Below are 16,981 nucleotides of genomic sequence, written 5' to 3' on the forward strand. Positions count from 1 at the left end.
ATTAATTCCTGGACAAACTTGCTGCTCATGGCTTGGATGGGTTAACACTGCCTGGAGGAGACCCAGGGGGACCTTATTGCTCTCTGCAACTGCCTGAAAGGAGGGTGCACCAAGGTGGGGGCTGGTCTCTTCTTTCACATAACAAGTAATACAGCAAGACAAAATGGCCTCAAGTTGTGCCAGGGGTGGTTTAGATTGGATATTAGGAAATATTTCTTCACCAAAAGGGTTGTCAAGCATTGGAACAGGCTGCCCAGGGAAGTGCCTGAGTCACCAGTCCTGGAGGTATTAAGACATTTGGTTTAGTAGTGGGCTGGGCAGTGTTAGGTTAACAGTTGGACTTGTTCTTAAAGGTCTTTTCCAAACTAAATGATTCTAAATCTTAAAGACAAAATAATATTCTCATTTGAGTAATATCCTCTACTTCATGCCCTGCACATTTCTAGAATCATAGGAGCATGCCTTTTCTACATATGTTTTTTGAGATTAAACGGTTGATTGTTTTAAATCATGTAGAGCTCAAGGTAATAAAGTACTTTGACCTAACAGATGTAGCCAATACATAGCCAAGCAATCCATGAAGTTATCATTCTATGCTACTTCCTGTCCTTCACCTGGAATTTATTGCCTCAGTAGTAGACAAACTAGCCTGCTTTTCTTTCTCCGACCTAGTTTTAGTGCAGTGGTGCAATCAGGTGGTGTCTTTCAAGCAGTAGGACAGTCATTATGTCTAACTAAATCCTCATTCCAAAACCACAATCCCCAAAGCTCTCCCTCAGCTCTGGCTATTCTTAGTGCCTTAGTTCAGTATGCACTTCCCTGTTTCACTCTGAACTTCATTAGCTTTCCCACAGGACCAGAACCACTCCGGTGTGAGCATCCTAAGCTAAACCCATATCCAGAATCTATGAGTAGTGTCCATTAAACTAAAGTAAGTATCAGCACTAAAGTTAATCACTCTGCTTGATAATTGATGGATATCTAGTCAACATATTCAATAGCTCTTAAGGCAGATTCATCTTAAAGGAGGTATCTAAAATGGAATAGCACCTTAAAAATAACTACTTTTTCCTTGGACCAAGACCAGAGTCCAGAGTTGTTAGCTCATGTATTTACATTGACATCTAAGTTTGTGAACTAAGTTTATTACCCCATTTCTCCACATGAATCCACATGCCAGGCTAGGTCTGGCAGACACTATCATAGCAGACTGAACACTAGCAGAACCAGGCATACAAACACAGCCACCTTGTCTTTTTTGCAATGGCTGCAGGAACAGGCACATCTCCAGTAATATTTCTATAACCAGAATATTTACCCTGTGAGTGGAAAATTATTTTGCTGAAGGTCACAAATGTGGATTTTTTGGTTCAAAGTGGAAACCTCTAACTTCTTAACTATTTTATCAGGAACTGGCATCTCTGCCATGTCAAATAAAATACAGAAAATTTATTTCATTTTTGAAAGAGTTGCTGCAGATGCCTGCTCAGAGGAGGAGACTCCAAGTACTAGATCATAAGATAATGATGGCCCTGATCCCTGTACTTATTTATTTTTACTGTGATGCTTTAATGTGAATAGCTGCTTTTCTCAATGTGAATAGTTTCTTAGATTGCAAATTTGAGATACCCACTTATTTCTAGTCACTACACTTTTTATTTTTTAAAAACACAAGATGATGGCTAGCAAGTGACTTTTAACAAAGAAAGAATCTATAAATACTACTTTGAAATATGAGGAAAGATTTCTGATTGTTTTTCTTTTTGAAACACTGAAGTCTTACAAATACTTCCTTTGCCCTATTAGAGTCCTGTTGCATACACTTAAAGAACATAGTATTTCCTGGGTTTAAATGAGACAATACATTTAGAAAACACTTCCTGTTCCATTTGCATCCTCTGTTTTCTAAAACCTTAAACAACAGTTGCAAACCTAGGACCCAGCACATACTGCAAGAGCTGAGTCAAAGAACAGGAATAAGTTGAAAGCACTGCCAGCAGTGGAACTTACCTCTTAGTCAAGGAAGCAGAGGTCTGCGCTGAGAGCAACTACCCCTGTGGAAAAGCAATGCAAGGAGAAGGTTTCAGAAATAGCTTCTAACCAGTTGTTTATTACATGATCCACTTTCACATTAACAGCCCAATACTTTAAGATAGTCTCAATACATGTTACTACAACCTAGCCACGATTTTCAGGTTCTTACTGAAAATGATGCACAAGTGAGATTCTTGTTGCCTTACAGGTAATAATTACATAATGTCAATTTAGTTGAGCAAGTTTAATTGAAATATAGCTGTTTATTTTTGTCTCAGAGAAACTTTTTTTTTCTTGTGATAACATTATAAATTGCCTATAAATCAGTCATTATCACTGATTATTTCAATTGATTTTTGTATAGACATATTAGTGCTGCTGTTCTCCAATGGAATTAAAAGATAATCATATTATCAGCAGACAATCTCATTCCTTTCTTGAGTCCATAAAACAATATGTCCTCTGTATACCAGCTTAAATATCCTCATCATTCTCAGATAGCTTCATCTTAATTAAGAGAATAATGTGGAATAGTCTTGAAACTCCTTTCCTTCTCCCAAATTCTCCTTTCATCTTTTTTTCTGCCCAGCTCCTTAAATATGGATCAATAGACTTCCCTTTCCCTGTGTTGTCATGACAGTGCAAGCATTACCACACTATTAAAAAACTTGGCTTCATATAATAGGAGAGTTAAAAAGAGATAGCAGGTCCAATTTAATATTCAGTTCCTGCAGATATAGATATTTGTGCCATATGAAAATAATACATTATATGGGGGACCAATTAAGTCAAGGCCTTTGAATTTCCACTGTTTTATCTGTGTGCATGTGTATATTTGTTGAAAAAATGATGAGGAAGTTCCACCTGAATATGAGGAAAAGCTTCTTTACTCTGCAGGTGATCAAGCACTGGGACAGATTGTCCAGAGAGGGTGTGGAGCCTCCCTCACTGGAGATATTTAAGAACCATCTGGATGCAATCCTGTGCAATGTGCTCTGGGAGGTTGGACCAGATGACCCACTTTGGCCTCTTCCAACTTGACCCACACTGTGATTCTGTGAATAAGAACAGTCTTCCACATGGCTGATCAGTATCCAGGCTCCAGAATGACAACAGACAAGTGTTTCTGATAAATGCATGAAACTAATCCTGAAAGTCAGATTTCTTCCATCTGTTACAGGATCTCTATTTCCCTAAAGTACCATGGTTTAGATCTCCTAAAGTTTTTATGTTCTTCCTAACAATAGTAGCTATTTTTACTGTCCACATAAATGCCTAATCCTTTTACTCCTCATTCTTAGACATGCTACAGCACAGGTTCAATTGTCAAGTGTACTGTATAAGGAACTATTCCTTAGATTTAAAAATATGTAAATAGCTTAAGTGTGTTATTCAATTCAACATAATAACCCTTCGTTCTTATATTCCAACCTTAGTTACCAGATGCTTTGACTTGATCTTTTCTACCTTCCTTTATAAGTCACTGCACATTCTGATTTACCTCCTTTCTAAGCTGTCTTAATTATTTTTTTCCATATAGCTTTTCCAGACATGTATGTTTCCTGTCTCAGAGTCCCTCTGTGACTGTTAAACCTTTCTCAGATATTATGTACCTAACAAGAAATACTATAATCAATTCTAGAACACTACTGACTTATTCAAGTGACATTGTAACTTTCAGGGTATTTATTTTTACCCAGTTTCCTCAGTGAAGATTTTCACTAAGTTATCCACATACGGTAAACAGCTCATTTTTCTCAGTCAACCACAATTAATTTAGATTTACTACTGAAGAGTATATTGTTCCAAGTATTCCTGGCAGTATAAATTACACTGCTTTCATCAAAAATGGATCTTATTTCATGGTGTTACTAGTTTACCCAACTGCAGAAGATCTCTCAGAAGTTTCTACAAGTCTTTCTTAGTTGTAACAAATTATTTTAATCTCACCAGAATATTTTTTCTCTATGTTATTGCTAATTTCCAAATGATAATGAACATATTAAATAACATCAGACCTGGGATCTATCCTTGGAGAATCCAAGCTGTGACAAGATGAATCAAGGAGATTTTCATGTGTGATTCTAAATGTCTGAGATGCATAGTGAAATCCCTCATCCCATGAGAAATGGACTAAAGAAAAATTGACTTAATCTAAACCAAATGAGAGACAGTAGTTACACAACCACTATCTGAGCTATAATAGCAGGACACTTCCCATTCAGAAGGCAAAGATGGTCTGACTCCTAAGATTTTAGCCAGCTGTGACAATCTACATGAATTAAAATGAATGCTTCCTCCTGTCAGTTTCAGAGGGACACTGGGGGAAAGGGACATTCTGAACAAGTGGACTTGTCCCCCTCCCCATCACAGACCACTTACCACGCTATATCTTAAAAACCTTAGATTTTTTTCCCCACCTCTCTCATTAAAAAGTTGTTTTAAAAAAAAGTTGTTCCATTACTTCAATTACTTTCTTTGTTGGCATGTATGAAAACATTATTTATAGTAAATATTTATTCTATACAATATATATTTACTATATTCTATGCATACTATATAGTATATTATATAAATTCCACATATATTTACATATTTAGAATCAGAATACATTTAGAATCCTAGAATGGTTTGGTTGGAAGGACCCCTAAAGATCATCTCATTCCAACCCTGCTGCCATGGGCAAGAATACCTTCCACCAGACGAGGTTGCTCAAACCCCCATGGTAACCATGCAAGAAGGCCTTGAACACTTCTAGTGATGGATCCACAACTTCTCTGGGCAACTTGTTCCAATGTCTCACCAACCTCTGAGTGACTATCTAACCTAAACCTACCCTCTTGGATTTTTAAAGCCATTCCCCCATATGCCCTATCCCTACATGCCTTGTAAAAATCCCTCTCCAGCTCTCCTGTGGGCTCATTTTAGGTACTAGACGGTGCTCTAAGGTCTCCCCAGAGCCTTCTCTTCTCCAGGCTGAAAACGACCAACTCTTCTCAGCTTGTCTGCAGAGGACAGGTACTCCAGCCCTCTGATCACGCCCTTCCTGTATCTGAAGGTAACAAACCTATCCCCATTCAGTTTTCATTTTGTTAGCCTGAAGAATTCTACTTTCCTCCAAAAAATTGAATAATTTTTTCCCACACAGACTCATAGAATATGCTGAGTTGGAAGGGACCCATCAGGATCTTTGAGTCCAGTTCCTGGCCCTGCACAGCACCATCCCCAAAAGTCACATCATGTGCCTGAGAGTCCAAACACTTCTTGACCTCTGTCAGGTTTGGTGTTCTGACCACTTCCCTGGGGAACTGTTTCATTGCCCAACCACCCTCTGGGGGAAGAAATTTTTCTTAATATCCAATCTAAACCCCCCTTCACACACCTTGAGGCCATTCCCTCAAGTCCTGTCACTGATTGGCGTAGAGAAGAGACCACTGCCTGACATTCCACTTCTCCCTGTGAGGGCAGGGGAGACGGGGTTCCTCTTGGTCTCCTTCAGGCTGAACAAGAGGAGTGACCTCAGCTGCTTCTCACACGGCTTCCTCTCCAGGCTTTCACCATCCTCACAGCCCTCCTTTGGACACTCTAACAGTTTAATCTCTTTTTTATATTGTAGCACCCAGAACTGCCCCCAGCACTTGATGTGAGGCCACCCAGTGCAGAGCAGAGCAGAGCAGGACAATCCCCTCCCTTGCCCTGCAGGCCATGTTGTGCCTGATGCCCCCCAGGAAAGGGCTGGCCTTCCTGGCTGCCAGGGCACTGCTGGCTCATGTTCAGCTTGTCATTGACCAGGACCCCCAGGTCCCTTTCCTGTACATACATCCAGAGTTGTCCCATCCCTGACACCTGACCCTGTTAAATTTCACATCTGGTAATTTCCCAATCCTCTAATTAGTCAAGATCTTTCCCCAGGGCCTCTTTTAATATAAATAACTACAGAAACATGTATCTAAATTCAACTAGAATGTTTAAAGATTTATCTACATAAAAAGATGATCAAAAAAGAAGCCTTGCAAACTTTCTGAAGACACGTGCTGTTGACCGAAGTGCTCAGATTGATTTAGAAAGAAAAATCATGTCCCAGCAGCATGTTATTTATTGAATAACATTTTAATAAAAATTGTAAAACATTATAATGATTATATCTTATAGTGAAATTTTATAGATTAGTCAGGCTTTTAACAAATAAAAATCCTAAATGAAACACAAAAAGAATGTTTTTCCTCATCTCTATTTAATTCATAATAAATATATAATAATGTTATCTATAATAAATTTTTCATCCATATCTATATTACATATATAATAGTCTCTGTCTATTTGAAGGATGCAAAACTGCACTCTTAATCAAAGGATTTCTCACACTGCACATACTGAAATCCTATGTTCTTTCCTTTCTTGGTAAAAAAGTTTACCACTGCAAATATGTAGTTTATGCATGTACAACCAAAAGAGCAAGAAGAGACATGGCCATATGTCACCATCCGGTTAACTAAAGTATAGCTCAAGAGTATGAAGTATTTTTCAGAAAATGAAGTTATTTTAAACAGTATAAATAGGCTCTGAAAAATGGCTGTGACGCAACATAGCAAAGGCAACAAAAGAGTTTCTGCAAGCTGTAAAGGGGACTCAATTAAAAGAAAAAAAAAAAAGACAGCAACCACAAAACACACACACACACATGAATTATGAGTAAAGAATGCCACAACATAAGTAGAACCCCAGGAAATGAGATAAACTCTAAGTTTAGCCCTTACTTTTCCAAGACCCGGTAAGAATATAGGGATATGGAAACTGCTTCTATTAATAATTTTATCTTCAAAGAAATGTATTGGCTGTTTCCTTTTCTGAATTTTTGCTTTAGAAAGATCATCCTCATAAGCATTTTTAAGTCCTTTTGAAAATGGGATGAAATCCCTTTTGAAAGTGGGATGACCTCTGCTGAACATCCCACATGAAGCCTCTTCTGCCTTGTACAAAATTGTACTCATACTTCTTTGTTGACACGGGAACTGTCTCAGATGTGTTACTATCACGTTCATGATTTTGATGGTTATGTCTGCAAGGGTAGCCCAATTGTTTCATTTTAACTGCTCATTTACCAGGCTCTATTATGTTTACAATAAAAAAAAAAAAAAAAAAAAGACATTTGCTGCAGTTTAAGACAAATATGCCGGTAGCAGATTTGCAAACCTAAGGACAACAGTGGACATATAAGCCCATGTTGGCATTCATTGTGTTAGAGGAATATTAGATAATGGCAACATGATAAAAATCACAAAAATGAAAGGAAGTTAAAAAAGGAAATGTTGCTTCCATCAATAAATATGAAAGTGATCTTGCTGTCTGTCAATGAACAATAGAAAGCAGATATCTTTACCATAAGTATCAGACTATCTCATATAGATGATAATTTCAGATAACCAAGACTTTAAAATTTAGAGTTCTGTACTACAGATGATACTTCTCTACCAGCTGATCCATATTTTGCTTTGAAATTCCCAACTACAAAAGTCCCAAAACCTTCGAAATATTAATAAATAAGGTGAGGTTTTCCCCCTAATAGCCTAATCACCTGTTACTGTTCTTTCAGAGAAAACTTCTGTATTGAGTTTTTTTTATTCTCATCTCCAATCCATAGAATTTTAGATTTCACACCTTTCATGTTACTGTCACACAGAAATTCCATGTCTCACCTGAAGTGAACTGTTATTTTTCTTTTTCCATATTATCTATCTAGATTTTTATATAAAATTTCTTTTTCAGTTCTTGCTTCCCAATTCATATCTAAAAATACTGTACAGTGATCTGCTGAATGCGTCCACCAATTGCTGACACCAGCTCCTAAACTCCCAGATTCTAATATGAAATAGTGTGAGAAGCCCTTCAGTGCAGGCTATTCTCTATCTGTGTTTAAATTTTATTTATGTTCATACTGATACACTTCAGCTGTTATTAAACACCACAACTTTAATATAAATCTTGCAATTGCCACTTCTGTTCTTAAAGGGGTAGATATCCTTATCATGCAGACAGTCCATTTTTGGTGGGTTTTTTGGTTGTGGTTGGAGGAAACTTCAATGTACACCTTTAAAAAATTATAGAATCTTAAAATGATGGTTGAAGGCAATCTTGACGATTATCTGGTTCCAACCTCCCTGCTGTGGGCAGGGCACACTTTCCACTAGACCAGGTGGCTCAGAGCCCCATCCAAACCGGCCTTCAACACCTCCAGTGACGGGGCATCCACAACTTCCCTCGGCAACCTGTTCCGGTGCCTCAGCAACCTCACAGTCAAGAATTTTCTCCCAATATCTAATCTAAACCTACTCTCTTTCAATTAGTCTTGCATTGACCTTATCTATCCTGTCACTAAGTTCTCTTCCGGTACTTGGAAGGATACTACCACAAAAAAAAAAAAAAAAAAAAACCAAAAACAAACCAACAACAACAACAAAAAAAAAACCCCACAAAACCTTTTAAAACTTTAACTTACTTTGAAGGTCTACAGACACGTGGCCCTCAGTTCACTGGCAGTGCCGAGGGGCCAGACCCACCGGCAGCGGGGCACGGCCCGAGGACTCCGGCCGGTAACGCACCGCCCGCCCGATACCGCCGATGCTGCCCCGGCACCGCCGCGACCCGGGGGCTGTACCCGGTGATTTGTGCTCACTGCCCCGAGCCCAGCTGCCCTCAGCGCCGCCGCCGCTCCCCGCCCCTGCCCCGCAGCCAGCGGAGCGCAGCGCCCGCGCCCCCCGCGCCGCCCGGGGGCGATCGCGCCGCGCCGCCCGCGCCGCTGTTTCGCCGTTGCCGGGAGACGGCGGCGGCCGCGCCTGAGGGGGGCCGGGCCTGAGGGAGCCGGGCCCGCCGCCCCCGCGCCTCCTTCCCTCCGCTCTCCCAGTTGTCCCTGGGCGACGGCTTCGAGCGTTTCATGTGAATTCCCAGCGGCCTTCGGGGAAGCGTTTCGCCGTGGCACATGCAAATCCATTTCTTCGCAGTTTATCCCGACTCCGAAGTGCCGGTGACGCTGCTTTGAGGGAAACTTCAAGTCGTTATTGCTGATGGGCCCTGGGTAATGATGGAAAAAGGAATCAGTTATTTTTGCAGACTAAAGGAAAAGGCTACTTACTCACCCAAAGACACAATTTCTGAAAATTAACAAACGTGCAGTCTGTCAAAAAATTGCAAGTTTCTTTGTTCACACCTTACTTTCGTGATTTTTCTCTACCCTGTTTCAATGTTTATTTTCAGAGCATTCATGGGGAAAAGAAGAAAAAAGAAAAGTGGAAGCCAGCAGTTTTCAGGAGAAATGGGTAAAACCTCTCCACGAGGTAGAGCACGGCGCAGGCGAAGCTCTGGCAGAGCCCCGTGGGCAGAACATCAGCACAGAGGCACAGCAGGGGCCCGAGGGGCGACCTCCTCTTCTCAGCTCTAGGCTGGTGATGGAGGACGCTGTGCCGTGTGGAGAATTCTGCTAGTCTCAGAATAATAATTCATTACAGTGTTCTCTTTTGCCAGCCAGGGCTGTTTTGGAAGGAATGAATTCTGAAATCAAATAACATTTTCTACTTGAAATGCAGCATAATTGCTATCAGTAGCTGCAGGAGTAACAGAAAACAGGCAAATATAATCATTTGGGGGCCTCAAAGTCAGGTAGCAATAGGTAAAGAAATTACAGCTGCTACCATCTCTCTCCTGTGATTCCTTTTAATCACAAATATCATTGCTTTCTTCCCAGATTTCTTACAATGTTACACTGCAAGTATAAACTTAGTTCTATTTCTGTAAGCTATATTATTCTGTTGAGATCATGGCAGAAACATGTTCTGGCCTCACACCATGACAAATGTGTACCATCATAACAAAAGAGCCAGTGGCACATTTTCAGCCATAGGCAAGACACATATGAAGGCATCTCCTTCCACTTTTAACATCACAACGCCTATAGAAAACTTATGGAGATTTATAGTCATCTTCCTTGGAAAGCAACTGCCATGACAAGTCAAGAGCAATTTATACTAACTTGTACCTCTGGAGACAGAGGAAATCATACTTTGTTTTCACAGACTTTGTGACTGACTGACTTTCCATCAAGCCTGACCAATGGATGTCTCAGGTTTACAATGGTTAGTAGAGTCTCACCCTGGCAGGAAAGGAAGCAAAACCTTTTGGTAGAGGCAAGTCACCAGCTTCCCTAACTTCTTCATGTACTTCTCTCTAAACAGGCACCACAGTAACAGGTAGGTGCTATGATTGTAACTAGTAAAGGCAAAAATTTGGGTTTAACTCTGTGCTGGGTGTGGCTGGGCTGCAGATACTTTTCTTCATAGCAGCTTGTATGTTGCCACGTTGTAGGTTTGTGACCAAAACTGTGCCAATTACACTTTTGCTAAGCAGTGCTTGCACAATGTCAAGGCCACCTCTGTTTCTCACGCTGCCCTGCCAGGGAGTAGGCTGGGGGTGGGCAGGAGTTTGGGAAGGGGACACAGCTGGGAGAGCTGACCCCAACTGACCAAGGGGTGATTTTATGCCCAATCACATTAGGCTCAGCAGTAAAGCTAGAGGGTGGTTTTCTCAGGGTAGCTGTTGTGTGGGGATTGGGCACTTACCTGCTGGTGGGAGGTGCTAAGTCTTTGCAGATCGTTGGGGTTTTTAAAAACTTTTTCTTAATTTATTACGCAGTCTTTATCTTGAGCCATTTGTTGTTTTCTCACTTCTCTTTTTCTAATTCTGTCCCTCATCTTGCTGTGGGTGTGGAGATACAGTGATCAAGCAGCCCACTGGTACATAGTTGCTGCTTGGGATCTCCTTATCCCAAACACAATATCCATTACTGGGGAAAGCTTGTCTTTTTATTGTCATCAATAATGGTAGTTCTTATTGCTATTTTAAACATAATTCTGGCCAACTTCTAGCTGGTTAGATATTTTCTGTATTTCATATGAGTGATCACATAAAAGATATACAGATGCAGAGTCCATGTGAAAGAGGAGGGATGTGGTTTTCAGGTGCGTGTTCACCCTGCATTTCAATACACTCACATGGAACCATGGGCTCAGTTGTCCTTGAAGACTAAAGTGTCTTCTACAGGTAGGAAATGCACAGGTACTCTCAGACTCGTAGCCAGGACTTTTCACAAATTTTGTGAAGAATGTGAGTCTGTTTCGTGAAACAGAAAGGAAGATGGACAACAGCAGATGACCAGGAGAAAGTTGAGCCTGCAGAGACAGAATGAAGATTTGGTATTTTTACTTTCATCTGTGTTTGCCATGAGAAGTGGCAAACACTGTGTGACAGACATATAATTGCAGCATTTTTACCTGTGTTTTGGCAAAATTATACAAATATATCAAGAAAAAGATCTTTAAATTTAGTTTTGTGAAATTTTTCTGAATGTGTCATTGAGTAACAACTTACTAATAAGGAAGCAAAGGGAGAGAACAAATGAGAACAGCTACAAAATGCCATGAAAACTCACAACAGGAAAAGAGTCAGAAATGACAGAATCCACAGAATAACAGAATATTCTGAGTTGGAGGGGATTCACAAGTATCATTGAGTCTAACTCTTGGCCTTGCTCAAGAAGCCCCAAGAATAACAGCATGGGCCTAAAAGCATTGTCCAAACACTTCTTGAACTCAATATTTTATTGAAATATAATTTATTCTAATGCAAAAAAATATACAAACCAAAATAATACATATTGTATTAAAGATAGGAGATTATGAAATAAAAGAACTTCCTAGAAACTCAATCCCTAATAGAGTGAAAAAGGACTTATAACTACAAGAGCTTTATTAGCTACACATTTTACTGAAATATTGTGACTAAACTTTTGATAAAGCCATTATAGAATTTTTGTGCTGTCCTATGAAGGGACATAGCCAATCAGTTTGATTAATTTAAAGGTTCTGAAAAAAACACTCCTCAAGTATGAATTAGAAACATAGTTGAAAGAATATTGGGGAACAACATTTTAAAACATTTAAAATATTTAATTTCAAAAGGGATTTAAATGAATAAGCTACTGCCAAATGAAAGTACTTGTTGAATTTAAGTGTTGGAAGTTTGCATGGTAAAGTGTTCGAAGTTATCTTTCTGCTTTTATTGGAAGTGCCACTGGGGGAGTAATTTCTCATTTCCTGAAACATCAGAAGTAGAATTGCTATTTGCTGCAATGCTTGTATGAAATAATTCTTTTTTTCCATTAAAAAAAAATCATAATTTATGCTTTTAGAAATACCTGATGACATACAGTACAAACAGTCTTGTCATATAACATGTTTCATATCAGTCTCAAAAGACACTTAAAAGGAACTTTCCTTTTCTGTCAAGAAGCAGCTGGCTTAAGGAGTGATGAATTTACAACACATCAGCTTGGCATTTCAGTTTTCTGTATTACTTCACATATTAAATTACTCAATATCAATGTAAATGGACCTCTTTCTCTAGGAAAAAAAAAAAAGAAATCAAAATGGAGAACAAGCCTTTCCTTCTTTCAATTTGCAAGTGAGATTTGTAAATTTTCATTTTTCATAGGCACCCTGCCTGAACAAGTGTATGGTATGGGAGTACTGAAAAATATTCCCCCAATGTATATTGTTTCTGTAAAACAATAAAATTAAATTCATGAATTATAACTTTTAGCAAGTAATAGTACATTAATGTACTGTTAAGTATACACATGCGCTGATGTGACATAGCATGACCAGCACTAGGTACAAGGTATGGCTGCAGGTCATCAGTTTCTAGGTGATAGTGTTACGCTATTTGCTAAAAGTTATATTAGTATACTTAATAGTATACTTAATAGTTTGAGACTCTCAGAGAGGGACAGGTGGTTCACCAGTGAAAGCGTTAAGCCAGGAGTTGTGACCACTGAACTTTCTGTGTAATCTTGAATAAACTGCATAAAATTAAACAATTTAGTTATTTAACAGGAATGACCAAATACTTTAGTCTTTCTGTAGGTGAATTTCTGCCAATGAAACTGGGGACTTTTGAAGGTCTCATCATATACAGTGTTTTGAGACGAAATTCATTATGGTCCTCAAAACTTGTTGCTGCAGCACATAAACATTACAAAATCAGGAAGGAGATGCTTGAGTGCTACCTGGGAAATCAATATGTAGCACACTTATTTCTTAGGGCATATGTATCTCAAGAAAATAAGAGACACCATGACTCATATTTTTTTGTAAAAGTAGGTTAGGAGTGACCACTGTAAGCTAATATAAAGGAACATGTACAAGTATGGTTTTTATCTAAAGTGGTATTTGAAAACTGTAGATATTATCAGAAAAGTTGAAGGATGATTGCAAGGAATGACTGAAAAAAGGGAAGAAACTAAAGAAACTTTTGACCTTATATCTAACACAGATCAGATAATTCTGCCTAAATATTTTCACATCTCTTAGCAAATATATTTTAAGCCTTGTTTTCCCAAGACATAGATCCTTTTAAAGGCTAAACTGAATCAGTTCTCAGGGATACTGTTAAGTGTCATCCTGGACAGATTGTTTGATATCAGGTGTTCTCAGAGACCACAATCTCCTGTGCCAGTGAAGAAATACACTGATTATGTTTAAAAAGCCCAAGACTTTTCTTGCCCAAATTTCAATGTACAGCTTCATTCTTCAAAATGAAATATTCTGTAGTGTCCTCAGGACAAATTGTGCTGCATTGTTTCCATTCTTGTAGCATCACTGATCCTCTGAAGTCTTGCCAAAGGCTGTGTTTCAGCAAGGCTGTGTTGTTTTCTGTTCTTATCTTGCATTTGAAGGTTAGAGTCACAAAATATAGAAGATAGTTTAATGAATATTTTAAAGTTGATTCAATACTGCAGCATTCAGAATGAAAATTATTCATTATCAAAGTCTTTGCTCTTTTAATTATAGATATAGAATTCTCAGAATTTGAGGGTTTGGTCCCTTTCTTTTTCTCCCTGCGTTTCTTTCAGATTCATAGGGGAAATTGAGCAAATTTTTCACTTTTCTTCAGTTCCTCTTCATTAATCTGCTCTGTAATTTACATAACTCTCTCAACTCAAAAAACAGTGCAGAGTACACAATTACAGTTGCATTTTATATTTTCTTACTGTGCAACTTTTAAAATCTTAAAGCAAAATATCACTGCAGCTGAGAGGAAAAAAAATCCCCTATATAGGGCTTGGATTTTTAAATTCAGAAGACAGAAATAAACAAACATTTTAAAGCTTGAGGTTATGCACATGAGTCATAAAAATAAATTTTCCCAAGAAAGATACTACTTTGGATGAAAGTCCCGTTGTGTTGGGTTTTTTTTTAAACTGGAAATTCCCTTTATGTCTAGAAAATGGGTTCAGAAATGAACCAATATTATTTAAAATAATTTGTCAGTCTGTATATTACTTTTAATCATTATTTATTACATTCTTTACTTTTACCTAGGATGTATCTCTCTGTTGTCCTTTCTGATGTTAAGTTGTGAGAGTATATCAACAGTCTGCTACTATTGCAAGAAGTCAGATACTGTATTTAGGGATATCTAAATATCTTCAAGCTGCTTTCTTCCCTTTTCCCATCACATTCAGTTAGTGGAACTTTTGTAAGATTCAGTGCACCTATTTGTTCCCACACCCTACAAACACTTGTTTTGGAAAGCTTTTGCCAGACTCCCACCAGTATGAGAGCCCAGCATCTTGCTGGCCAACTGCTTAACGAATGGGTAACTTGGAAGGAGCCAACACTGCTGTCTACCTGGTTGCAGAGCCAGGCCTTACTGTTAGAATAGTGTCATTCACATTTTCAATTAGATCTAGATATAGATTTAGATCAGCCAAGTTCTTCTTATATTTTCATTCCCAAAAAATGCTAGACAAAGTGGAAGAGGAGCACAAAAAGCACGATAAGCCATGCTTTAGTCAGTGGCATGAGACTCTCGTTTTTATTTGAAATTATTTTGAATTTCACACATTTCCTGTGTTGATTACTATCCAGTTCTTGGTTTGGCATTATTTGTGTTGAAAATTACCTTGGCATATTTTCAGCCTACCAAAATGCTCCATATTTCTGTATGTTAAGAAATTGGTCATCAGCCCAGCCATTTGAGGTGTTTGTCAGGGTGCGTTCAGGAGTTTTGGTAGGATTTCTGCACAGAATTGTTTCAGAGCTGCATTTCATTTAGGATATTGAATAAGATGCTAACTAACATTTCTTGCAATACAGCCCTCCTTTGTTTTCTGCTTTTCCTGTGTTCAGTTAGGTGTCATTGGATCTGGCACTCCCTTTGACTCGAAAAGAATTGCAGTTTTTGTACTTGCCCATTCCTAATTTCTGAGTAGATACGTACCAATGCACCTTTTGCAATACTTAAATGGGACTAGGACTAAAAGCTGTGTGGTTTTGCAAAATCACTGTTGTCCAGAACAGCAATAATTCTAAGTCAGTTGCCTTACATGGTTCATTTTTAGAGCAGAGCAGAAACTTTTCAAAGAACTTGGGAAGTTCAGGCTTGAGGATATGATTTCCAATGCAGAGAGTAATGGCATTGGAAAAGGCTTTTAGATATATAATTGTGTTTTGTTGCCTACCTTATGATTAGTGAGATACACAAATGATGTACCCAGATGGAATAAGGTCTGTCTTTGTGGTACCCCAGGATCTTGTTCTTTTCACCATTCACATTCAGGGACTGTCTTGCAGAATTAAAGCAGGAGTGAGAAGGGGAAGGATGCAAGCCAGAGAGTTCATGGGTTTTAGTTCCTGACACAAGACACATGACGCTGAGCACACTCAAAACAGGGTACTCAGAAGCATTCCCTTTTTTACCAATTTGAAGATGTGTTGGATTTATGATTATTTGCTTTCTAAAGGTTTAAATCTGTACACTAGCACTGCTTTTCATTGCTTGCTGATTTATTGTGGTGGTGTGTTAAACTGAGCAGGTGGGAGAGAAACTTGCTTGCAAAGGGAAATCAGATTTTAAAAGCACTTACAAAATGATTGCTGGTGTCTGCTTGCAGATTTGCTGGCATATTTTAAATTTGGCCTTCATAAAATTCTATTGGACATTTTTCATTCTACTGTGTGTGTATTTAATAGCTTCCCGCATCAAATTAGGCAAAGATTAATGTGACCACTTTTTCTTGTTCAGCCCAACTTTTGAGACATTTTTGGTTGCAACAGCTGGTCACGCAGCCCATGCAGTTAAGCAATGGGTTAACTGTTTCCTTGTGACAGTTCCTCAGTTGCTATAGATTAGCAGAGCTGACTTCAGCAGAACGAGATCTATTTCCAGCAGCTCAGGATATGGTCTCTTGAGCTATATTACAATTAAACAAACTTGTTCAATTAGCAACAATTACTTTTGACAGTGAAAGGATAATAGAGGATTTTGCTTACAGGTGTCTGGCTTTGATGTTAGTCCATTGAACCATTTAATGATTCTGTTTTGTTTGGTGCTGCAAGCTAGCAACTAGACAAAAAAAAAATTAGTTCTATCATTTTCAAAGGCCTTTGCCATTAAATGCTCATGACTAAATCTATTTGTGTGTGACTTAGGAGACAGTAGCAGCAAGAAGAGCTGCAGTGAAAAACAGCAAAATGAGAAAACATGCAAGGTGCACAGAGGAGGCTGAAATGGATTGCTTGATGACAAAGCTGGAGCATGAACAGTCAGAGAAATAAATCAAAGAATGGTTTTGCTTGTTCTGTTGGATTTTCCTATATTTGTGCAGGGGGCAGGGTCATCTGCTTAGGATTACAGCTAATGTGCCTTTCAAACAAAAAAAGTCATTCTCTGGGGTTTATATTTTCTGTTCTCTGAATTTGTGAATTAAATGTTGAAGTCATTAGCAATTTATGGGAAAAGATAAATCTCCCTTCAGGTCTCCCTGACTGGACCTGAAGAATCTAGATGCAGTAGTTCCCCAAATGACAGCTTGATGCCAATCCTTATCTCTAGCTAC

The 16,981-nt window shown here is 38.7% G+C and overlaps 1 protein-coding gene and 1 long non-coding RNA gene across 7 annotated transcripts in view; one reads left to right on the top strand and one right to left on the bottom strand.

Moving 5' to 3' along the window:
• ARMC3 (armadillo repeat containing 3) overlaps positions 1–8,751 on the bottom strand; it is a 63,115-nt gene extending 54,364 nt beyond the window's left edge. For all 6 annotated transcript variants that reach the window (XM_053964928.1, XM_053964917.1, XM_053964914.1 and 3 more), the window contains exons 1-2: positions 8,531–8,751; positions 2,011–2,054 (exon numbers count right to left, since the gene is read on the bottom strand). The gene's annotated coding sequence lies outside the window, so the exon portion shown is untranslated. The remainder of the gene's footprint in view (positions 1–2,010; positions 2,055–8,530) is intronic.
• Positions 8,752–8,842: 91 nt separating this feature from the next.
• LOC128801086 (uncharacterized) lies at positions 8,843–16,724 on the top strand. The gene is made up of 3 exons (XR_008435134.1): positions 8,843–9,106; positions 9,286–10,274; positions 16,575–16,724. It is a non-coding gene; the product is annotated as an uncharacterized LOC128801086 (long non-coding RNA).
• Positions 16,725–16,981: the final 257 nt, after the last annotated feature.

Source organism: Vidua chalybeata, chromosome 1, assembly GCF_026979565.1.
Source record: "Vidua chalybeata isolate OUT-0048 chromosome 1, bVidCha1 merged haplotype, whole genome shotgun sequence".
NCBI classification, from domain to species: domain Eukaryota; kingdom Metazoa; phylum Chordata; class Aves; order Passeriformes; family Viduidae; genus Vidua; species Vidua chalybeata.